The sequence below is a fragment of the Tupaia chinensis genome, unplaced genomic scaffold, assembly GCF_000334495.1.
Source record: "Tupaia chinensis unplaced genomic scaffold, TupChi_1.0 Scaffold150006_1, whole genome shotgun sequence".
Classification (NCBI taxonomy): domain Eukaryota; kingdom Metazoa; phylum Chordata; class Mammalia; order Scandentia; family Tupaiidae; genus Tupaia; species Tupaia belangeri.
Window position 1 is genome coordinate 2089818 of NW_006209847.1, and position 9158 is coordinate 2098975.

Consider the following 9158-nt stretch of genomic DNA (forward strand, 5'->3'; position numbering starts at 1 on the left):
TATATATAAATATAAAATGTGCTACTATTCAGCCTATAAAAAGAAGAATATTCCATCATTCAAATCTATATGAATGAACCTGGAAGGATATTATGTCAAGTGAAATAACTCAAGCACAGAAAAACAAATAGCACACTAATCTCATTTATACAAAGAATCTAAAAAGTTGAACTTACAAAAGCAGAAAATAGGCCTAGCCATGGGGACATCATCTGCAGGGTGCTACTACAGGAGGCTGGAGGTACATCAAAGACCCCAGTTCAGTTCCCAGACCAACCTAAATATGCTAGGCACTGCAGACACCAGCCGGTAACCCTCCCAACTGTAATCTCTCAGCTGAAATTAAAAAAATTAATTTGTGAGCAACTTTGGGGAGACTAAGAGTGAAGTTAATTTTGGAGTAAACTAAACATTTTTAACATAAAATATTTCCTGAGTGAATAAAATTATACAGATTTATAAAAGAGGGAAAGTAGAAGGGTACATTAATACTGTGTGGAAATGTCATTTTATGTTGCATGATGAGATTTCTTTCCTTTTACCTGAAGTTGTTACCTAAGTGTGCCAAGTACTCTCCTGCAGACTGTCCTCCTACAGAGGGTCTACTATTTCTCTGTTGAAGTAGTTTTGATGGGTATGTATCATGAAATCATTTTGATGACACTTTATTTGATGGATTGATCACTTTTTCCTAAGGAAAACTAAGAAAACTGGGGACTGGACTAGTTCAGAAAATATTAGGATAACCTTGTTTCAAATGATAATTGAGTGATAGAAAATGATACAATGAACACTGCGATAGCTCTTTCATCATTCAGTCTCACCATGATCATATACAGCTTGTTTAAATTTCACCCTTACCTAACTGAAAAATGGGCAAGGGTAGCTCTGTGAGCAATATTGTAGGCCAACAGCTTTTCCTTCTAAACGCTGCACAGTCTTGGAGACATTCCTCAATTTGTCCAAACCTCAGTAACCTCATCTGTAAAGTGGGAATAATAGAAATTCTAACTTCATAAAGTTGTTTTGAAAATTACATGAAATAAAGCTTCTGAAGCATTTAATGCAGTTCTTGACTCATCATAATCACTTTATAGATATTAGATATTATTGCTGTAATAGTATAGTTTTGTCCTTTTTTTTTTTCATCACACTTCATTTCTGAAAAGATTTAAAGTACATTTTTGTGAATAACTTATTCTTGAAATTATAGAAGATTTAGAAAATAATTGTTTTTAATGATAGACTTTTTTATTTTTTGAATTTATGTGCTATAAAAAGTGCACAATTTTTTTTTTTTTGGAGAGATTTTCACTGTAGGGCGCGTGCGCTCGCCAGACAGACAGAGAGAGACATAGAGACAGAAAGTGAGAAATCACCCCCCAGGGGGGATGGTCACGCCGCAATCCCTTCTCCTCCATTCTCCTCTCAGGATCTTGGGCACGTACGCACACGTGCCCGGCGTGAGTTTTAAGCCACCGGGTCCGGGACGTGAACCGCGGTCGACTACGTGGGAGTCCAGCGACATAGCCATTACGCTAACTGCTGGTTCCCAAAAAGTGCACAATTTTATAAGGTGCTTCCTTGTAGATGAGGTTGCGAAATGTGAATATTGATCTTAAACATGTTCATGTGTTTGTTGAGAGAATATGACACGATGATGACAAGAAAGAGGAAAACCTGTAACCAAATTAATTGGAAATGAATGTTATTTGATCCAAATCAAAAGAAGGAATATATTACTTCATTTTCTGTTTAAGATAGGTGAGCCATACAAGATTTTAGAGAGCATAAAAGAAATAGAGTGAAAGGAGAGAGTTAATGATGGAGAATGAAGAAAATCTTAATTATTAATTCCAGAGTGGAGATGAGGTCTAGACAGTAGTTATAAAGACTTTACAGAAGTAATATGTTTGTTGACTAAATAATAAGGTTTTTAGCTGAAAATATTATGAGTATGGGATACTATTCATAAAATACTTACAACAATAAAGGACTTTTACATTTTCATGTTACTTAAAGGTCTCTGAAATCAAGAAAAATATAGGTGATATTAAGATTGGAAAAGAAGTAGAACTTAAAGATAAAACAACGAATGCCAAAATTTTTTAATAACTCTGGTTCATTCATGTAAGAATGTTCAACTGGACTGGAGTGCATTCATGTCGGATAAACTCACTTTCCAAGTAGTAAAGATGTATAGTGATTGAATGTATAAAATAAATTTTAAAAAAAAAGAATGTACTGATTTTATTTACTGTGGCCTTGTGAATGAAGAACAAAGTTTAGATCGAAAGAAAGCTCTAGTTTAATTCAACATTCAATGCCTATATTCTGTTTTAAAAGAAGCATGTTAGGAAGAATTTTTGTTTATCAGCCTGATCTACTTTCTGAATATGGAGCATGCAGGAAGCCAGGAATGGAAATCTACCGAGAAGTCAAGAAAAGAGTATGGAAATCCTAAGCGTGAACAAGTTTCCCTAGAAACTGAAGAACAACAGTGGGCTTCCAGTCAGCCAAACATATCTGCAAACAGTGGGCAGGAGGAATGAAAAAGATCTGTGAATAATATCAAAGCTTCTGGTCCAAAGGCGAAGGAACAATGCGATGACAGCTAAAAGCCTCAGAAAAAGATGCAAATTCCCCCATTACCCTGTAAACTGCCACCAGTTAGCTGGCCTCACTGAGACATTTTGTGGGCTTGGTGCCAAAAATGAAAGATCAGCTCCAAAAACCAGAAATTAGATGCATTTAGGAGACTGTGTGCCTCTGTTTATCCAAATCAAAAGGATATTCCTACTACAGCAAAAAACGCCAGGATCGAGACATCATTACGAAGAAAATTCAAGATGGGCAGAGAGAAAGCATCTGTAGAAAGCCCTCAGGAAGGGATGTGTTCTGAAAGGACTAATGTTCTGGAAGTGGCTTCTCCACCTGCAGAGCCTTCGCCCGAAGACTCTACAGCTCTCCTCAAGGGATTTAATACAATTGAGGTGACAAAATGTGCCAGAATCTGTGCTGGCTTTCTGTGCCAGAGTTGTATCCATGGTGGGAAGATGGAGGCAGTGGAATCCCCACAAGAGGCCTATGGTGTCAGGTGGTGTGTGGTCCATGGGAGAAGTCTTCCTGCAAACACAGGAAGTTGGATTCACCTATGGTTTCATGCTGGACAAGCCTGGGTTCCTGAGAAGCAAAAAGGGAAAAGTGTAGTATTCCTACTTCCAACCTACAATTTCTCACCCCTGCACCTGGAGGACGATATGTTGTGCCCGAAATGTGTTCAAAGGAACAAGGTCTTCATGAAAAGAATCCAGTGGAATTAGAATACCAAGAAAACATCTATGGTTGTAATTAATGTTAGAAAAGTTGGACATTCAACTCCACCATGACTCAGACAGTCAACTCCACATTAACCTAGACAGCTGAACTCTGGTCCTCCACACTGGCCAAGCTTCCTGCTCAGAGGCCCTATAGACTGGTGGGATGGAGGTGGTACCCTTGGACCCCCTATAGTGCCTGCTGCTTCACAGGCTAGGGAACAGAGATTATGCTTGAAAATGGAAAAGACTTTCATAAATGACCATGCATTCCAATTAATAGATGAAAACATTGTTCCTACTACCAAATGTATAACCCTCTGAACCAGAAAGGACTTCAACAGCTCTTTGAAGTGGGAATTTCCTCAGCACTGCACTGTGGAAGAGTTGCAACAAGAAACTAATTTGCTTTGTGTTGGATTTTTTTCTCCTCAGGATACTGATGACAGGAAATGTTCCATTCTGATTGTAAATTTAATAAATGTAAATACTTAAAAAAAGAATCATGTTAAATAAAAACAAGATAAACTTGGAAACATAGCTAAGTTAGTGACTTGAAAATGTATAGATTCGGGACCAACAGTTAGCATAATGGCTATGTCACTGGACTCCCATGTAGTCGACCACGGTTCATGTCCTGAACCCGGTGGCTTAAAACTCACGCCAGGCGTGTGTGCGTGCGTGCCCAAGATCCCAAGAGGAGAATGGAGGAGAAGGGATTGTGGCGTGACCATCCCCCCTGGGGGGTGATTTCTCGGTTTCTGTCTCTATGTCTCTCTGTCTGTCTGGTGAGTGCACGCTCCCTATAGCAAAACCTCTCCAAAAATAAAAATAAAAATGTAGAGATTCTCCAAATGTAATATACGTTTTTTCCAATAGATATAGTCATCTCTCTGAAAGCCAGAGTCCTATGGAGGAGCTCAGCAGCTTCAGCCTATACTTAGCTAACTCCTCTCTGTGAGAGGATATTACTATTTGGTATGTTAAGGATGCCTACGCCAAGCCTCTTCTGTTTCTCTGTCTGCAGCAATATAAAATTCAGACAAATTTGTGGTAAGAGAAAAAAAAATCACATACTTTCCCTTATTCACAAACGACTTAGTGGCCATTCATTGAACAATATCATATTGGTCATCTTCCGAATGCAAGATACTTAATGCGGTGCTAGAGATAGAAAAATGAACTAACAAAGTCCTAACACTCAGAGTGGGAAGGAAATTCTAGTGTAATCTACATCTAGTATTTAAACCCTGCTATAAAAGAGGTATGTTAAATAAAATAGAACTACACAAATGCTTTAATGGGGCAAAAATAAAACTAATAATATCAATAATTATGATGACCTATACAACTGAAATAAGAACAAAACTTTATGACAAGACCAAAAAAGAAAAAGACTAAAACAGTCTCAATGAGTTAGGGAAGACTTCTCACAAAAGATAATATTGAGTTAAATTTAGAGTGCTGGGTCAGCAGATAACCTAGCGGTTACATCAATGGATTCCCACATGGCTGACTGTGATTCAAGTCCAGGACCCAGTGGCTTGAAAATCACGCTGGTACATGTGATTACATGCCCAAGAAGGGGGTGGGGGAGGTGGGGATGGTTTTTCACTTTCCCTTTCACTGTATTTGTCTCTTTGCTCCCTGCACCCCCTGGCAAGCTCACATGCCTTAAGGCAAAAACCTCTCTCTCTCAAAAAAGAAAAAAAAAATTAGAATGCTAAACAATGAGTTCAGCCATTAATTGTTTAAAGAAAAAGAGAAGAACCTAAGAAACAACTAGGATTATTACAAAGAACTAGCAGCTTTGAGGAACTTGTGGTTGTTGGTTTCAATCTAAGAGATATCTACCTAGGTAGGAAATCTCTACCAGGTAGCTGGTAGTCTGGATTTCAGAAGGGATTAAAGAGTCAAACTGAGACAATCCAGGTAGGAGTTGACCAAGTGCTGAGGATAAAACTCTAGTATAAACTAGTTTTTGTTTTTGCCTTATTTTATTCATGAGAAAGTGCATGTGCACCTATGAGAGAGATGAGCACCCTTGACAGGATCTGGTCATTCCTTGACTTCTTCTATCTAATTCTCCAGCCCATCAGGCCTTGGGCCCTCGGGTCACAAACCATGCATATTTCAGGCTGAGCAGCCAGGGTTACCATGGGGATCAGCTCAGTTGCCCTGTGGTATCAGCCCTGATGAGCAGCACATTACTGCTGTGCTATGGAGCTGACCCAACACTGTTTTTTTAGAGGTAGAAAAAGGCAGATAACCGACCAAGGGAGAAGAAAATGAAGAAAAATATGAAAAAACTAGAATTATGATGATAATGTGGTGTTTATGTAGAAAAGAAAGAAGAGAAATTCAAGAAGGAAGTGATAACTAAAGGAAGCAACCTCTGCAGAATCAAACAAGAATATGGGCATTCTGTTTTGAAAACCACAAGGAAAATTATGTTAATGAATCCTAGAAATGCACTCTGTACTCTTATTAGTTTAAAAATCTATCAAGAAGTGACAGTATTAGCAGGAGCTATTCTTGTACGAAATGACAGACTCTCTCTTTGACCAGACTCTAACTTCTAATAACTTCGGCCAATTGTCCCCAGGATGACCAAAGCTTGTTTAAAGTGCAAGTTTGGGAACGTTGAAGGCTGCCAAAAGAATTAACTGTGTCTTTTAGACTACAGCTGAAAATAATGCCCTGATTTTCAATCTCTAAAAACTTAATGTCAAAAAATAAAGTATTTTAGATATTAAATGTGTGCTCACCAAAGACACAGAGAGAGACAGAAAACAAAGCAAGGGATCACCCCCCAAGGGAATGACCACACAACAGTCCTTTCTCCATTCTCCTCTCAGGATTTTGGGCATGCACGCACACATACCCGGTGTGAGTTTTAAGCTGCTGGGTACTCAACTTGAACCATGGTCAATTACGTGGCAGTCCAGCAACTTAACCATCATGCCATCTGCTGGTCCCCTAAATGTAAGTAATTTTAAAAACTAAATTTAATGACCAGTATCAGCCCAGCTGCAGTGGTTCAAGTGTAGTGTAATACTCTGTAATACTGGTGCATGTGGAAGTTCAGCTTTATCATGGGTTGACCTGTACATACTAGCTGTGTGTGCTCATGATCCTGGCTAGCTGGTAAAGGCTGGAAGTATGGTTGGGTGTGAGATCCTATTGAGGGTTCTTTTCTCTCTCTTCCTCTCTCTCAAAAAAAAATAGAATGAATAAAGTTGAAAATAAATATTATTTACAAAACACCAAAGACATCCAATGCCTAGAAATGAATTGAACAAAAACATGCATGAACTCAACCAGAAACCTACATTTCATTGCTGAGAGAAACCAAAGAAGATCTTGATAGGAGGAAATAGTATATTCATGTATTCATAAATCCATGGTTTCAAAATTCTAGCTCGCCCCAGTCTAATATGAAGTCAGTGCTATATATGTGCAATTTAAATTCTGATACTAAAATTTCTATAGAAATCAAAGTCTCTAGAATATCTAAGGAAAACTTGTAGAACAGCAACTTTAGAGGATTTAATTACCACACATCAAAAATTATTACGAAACTAAAATATTTAAGGTACACTGGTGTTGAGTCAAAGATAAGCAACTATATCAATAAAAGCAGAACTGATTTTCCAGAATCAGACCAAGCACACATAATCACCCAATATACAATTGGGGTGCAATATAATTTAGTAGCCTAAATTTACTCTTTCCAATAAATTATTTTTGGATATTCATATTCTGGATCACTTGGATATCTATATTCAATACTGAATTATGATCCCTACTTCGTAACACATTTAAAAAGTGGTTCAGAATATAAAATAGACTCAAATGAGAAGGATAGAAAGTACAGCTTCTAGCATTTAACATAGGAGTATCTTTATAACACAGGGGTAGATCAAAATTGCTTAAATAGGATACAAAATCTATTTATAAAAGAATAATCAGCAAGTTGGACTTTAAGAATTTTCTGTTTCTTAAAAAAAAATTAAGAGCATGAAGACTTTAAGAAAAATTAGAGAAAAATTCTGTCAAGCCTTGTTTTTTTCAAATGATCAAATGACTTTGTTACTTCACAAAAGAGGCTCCAGATAACCAAAAATAATATAAAAGAGTATACAATATTAAAAATCATAAGAGAAATGCAAATTAAAATCACAGTGAGATACCATCATGTTACACTAGGATGGTTAAAATAAAAAATTGATAATACCCACAGATGACAAGGGTGTGGAACAATTCAAACTTTCATGTAGAGCATGTAGGAGTAAAGAATGTTACAAATACTGTTAAAAAATTGTTAGTAATATCAATCAAAGCTAAACATAAGTCTATCCCATAGTACTTTAATTTTATTCCACTTTATTCTGAATAGATTTTCTAAGCAGATGAGTGCATGTGTTCTCCAAAAGACTGGATGTATGAGACTGTTCATGACAAGAGCACTTAAGAATAGATTCATGTCAAAAACAGTGCCGGATCTATCAACAGTACATTGGGTAGATAAGTCATGACCTATTCATACAATGGAATTATGCAAAGCATTGAAAACTAATGAGCCATTCTACAAACCATAACACAATTGATTCCCATAGATATGATGCTAAGAAAAATAAGACAAGCACAAGAGTCCATACTCTGTGATTCTATGCATACCAAATTAGAAAGGAGGCAAAAAAAAATCTATGGTGAGAGATGGCAGGACAGCTACCTTCAGGGGAGTAAATACCAGTTAGGGCTTAGGACTCTCCTAAGCTGGTTGGATTGCTAGAAATGTTGTTGATTATATGTATGTATATACATACATGGAGACTTCAAAAAGTTTTTAGAAAAATAGAATTAAAGTATGAATTTATTTCGGTGATATTCAAGCATAATTTTTTCATGATATGCATTTTCCATGAAATTTTTGAAGATCCCTGTGTGTCTGTGTGTGTGTGTGTCTGTGTGTGTACATATGGATGTACACTGTGTGTGTCTGTGTGTGTGTGTGTGTATATATATATATATACATACATGTATATATTCATGTGTGTCCATAAATATAAATAATGTGTTATGGTTAGATTCATAGCTAAACCTAGAATAAGGGTCATTTTCAATACTGAATTATGATCCCTACTTCGTAACACATTTAAAAAGTGGTTCAGAATATATAATAGACTCAAATGAGAAGGATAGAAAGTACAGCTTCTAGCATTTAACATAGGAGTATCTTTATAACACAGGAGTAGATCAAAATTGCTTAAATAGGATACAAAATCTATTTATAAAAGGGTCATTTTCTATATATGAAATGCCAGATGCAAATAGGAAATAATTTCTCTCTATATCCAATGGAGTTGGAATCAACATCCATTGATATAAATACACAATTATTTACTTATACAGGTTGCAAGGGCATCTTTAAAATACTCCAGTTTCTAAAAAATAAAAATGTTTCTTTCTAAATGTGAGGACTATATATTCTTGACTTCTTTCATTGGTAAAGCAAAGGTTTAGACCCCCTACATCATTTGCTCCTACAGCTGATATTCCAACTCTATCAGGAACTGGGAAGAAAGCTGTTTGTGAAACTTGCTAGTGCAAGCAATGTGACATATGTCTATAATATATCATGCTTCGCAGGCCCAGAGACAACTGGGTGGTACTAAAGCCCTTCAAATGGCTACCAGATTGAAACAATGGTGGCTATCTTCTTCTCTATCAGCTTTTAGGAAGTATATTTGTAGAAAACATTTTTACTGGAGAATAACTGGGTTTTACTCATCTGTATAGAATTCAAAACTCAACCTCTTATATTTCAGAAAAATAGAG

At 36.6% G+C, this 9158-nt stretch overlaps 1 pseudogene; it reads left to right on the plus strand.

The window, feature by feature from the left end:
* LOC102478482 (developmental pluripotency-associated protein 4-like) overlaps positions 1-3323 on the plus strand; it is a 26832-nt pseudogene extending 23509 nt beyond the window's left edge.
* The last annotated feature ends 5835 nt before the right edge of the window (positions 3324-9158 follow it).